This window comes from Sceloporus undulatus, chromosome 3 (genome assembly GCF_019175285.1).
Source record: "Sceloporus undulatus isolate JIND9_A2432 ecotype Alabama chromosome 3, SceUnd_v1.1, whole genome shotgun sequence".
NCBI lineage: Eukaryota > Metazoa > Chordata > Lepidosauria > Squamata > Phrynosomatidae > Sceloporus > Sceloporus undulatus.
This window is the reverse complement of record NC_056524.1, coordinates 49,186,467-49,186,759: the sequence shown is the minus strand read 5'-3', so window position 1 is coordinate 49,186,759 and position 293 is coordinate 49,186,467.

Genomic DNA, 293 nt, shown 5'->3' with positions numbered 1-293 from the left:
TATTATTATTATTATTATTATTATTATTATTATTATTATTATTATTATTATTTTATTGTAATATTCTTTTTATTTTATTATGTTATTTTTATTTTATTTAGTTTATTATTGTAATATTCTTTTTTATTTTATTATTATGTTATTTTTATTTCATTTATTATATTATATTATTTTTTATTTTATTTTATTATTATAATGTTATTTTTTTATTTATTTTATTATTATAATATTATTTAATTTATTTTATTATTATTTACTTTCATCCCACCTTTCTCCTCAGTATTTACTTGTAT